Below are 1,186 nucleotides of genomic sequence, written 5' to 3' on the forward strand. Positions count from 1 at the left end.
TACTGACAAACTGTGGTTCTATGTAGAAACCAGACYAACATATCCCCAAGCAGCTGGGAGAGTGTGAACGATCAGTTATGTACAGCAGGGAACCAATCAGTTTGTAAAGTGGTGCGGCGACACAAATCTAACAAGCCATGCCTTCCCTCAGAGGAAAAGACAAGGAACAACTTGGCGATTCAAGCGAGAGTAATGAACAGTTAAATACTATCAAGGAAAACATAGCTAAAATGCTCTCAAAACAAACAAACTGTTCGACTCTGTTATTATAAAAGTAGATTCACTAAAAAGAAAGGAGAAGCTATTGTGTCAGACGCACAAACAAGGCATGTGCATGAATGAACACGACAACAAAATGTACCTTTTGGAAACAAAGCTGCAAACTTTAGAAGATTAATTGGACCAGGAAGCAAACAGAATGAGACGAAACATGAGAATATTGTCCTTACCGGAAGACGAGCAAAAAGTAGATCTTTCTAGCTACGTTGTCAAACTAATGTCAGAGGATCTTGACGTGGGTATATCACCAGAAGATCTGAAACGAAGCCATCGGATCGSGGTGAAACAGAGGAAMGCTAAATACCCACGCATGGTAATCTTCAAACTGTGGAACTATCAGACCAAAATAAACATGAGGGCAAAGGGGAGAAAAGAGATCAAAATCCACGGCCGGTCCATTCGATTCATCCAGAAACTGTCTGCTAAGCTAAGAGAGGGACACAAAGAATACATTCCAATCAGACATTCACTGGAGGAAAAAGGAATTAAGTCTCAACTCCGCTTCCCGGCAGTGCTGTGAGTATGGAAGGTAACGCGCATGATGGAATTCAGAAGTGTCGATGAAGCTCTAATCAAGCTACAAGAAACCTTTCCAGTTTGAAGGAGGAGAACCCCCTGCTCTGAGAAGAGGACGAAGTAGTGAAAGAGTATACAGCAGTACATCCTGTTGAAGGAGGAGAGCCCCCGCTCTGAGAAGAGGAGAAGTAGGAAACCTTCCCTGTGAGAGGAGAACCCTGCTCTGAGAAGAGGAGAAGTAGGAACATCCCTGTTGAAGGAGGAGAACCCCCTGCTCTGAGAAGAGGAGAAGTAGGAAACTTCCTGTTGGAGGAGAGCCCCTGCGCTGAGAAGAGGATGAAGTAGGAAACTTCCCTGTTGAAGAGGAGAACCCCTGCTCTGAGAAGAGGAA

The sequence above is a fragment of the Salvelinus sp. IW2-2015 genome, unplaced genomic scaffold, assembly GCF_002910315.2.
Source record: "Salvelinus sp. IW2-2015 unplaced genomic scaffold, ASM291031v2 Un_scaffold5662, whole genome shotgun sequence".
Classification (NCBI taxonomy): domain Eukaryota; kingdom Metazoa; phylum Chordata; class Actinopteri; order Salmoniformes; family Salmonidae; genus Salvelinus; species Salvelinus sp. IW2-2015.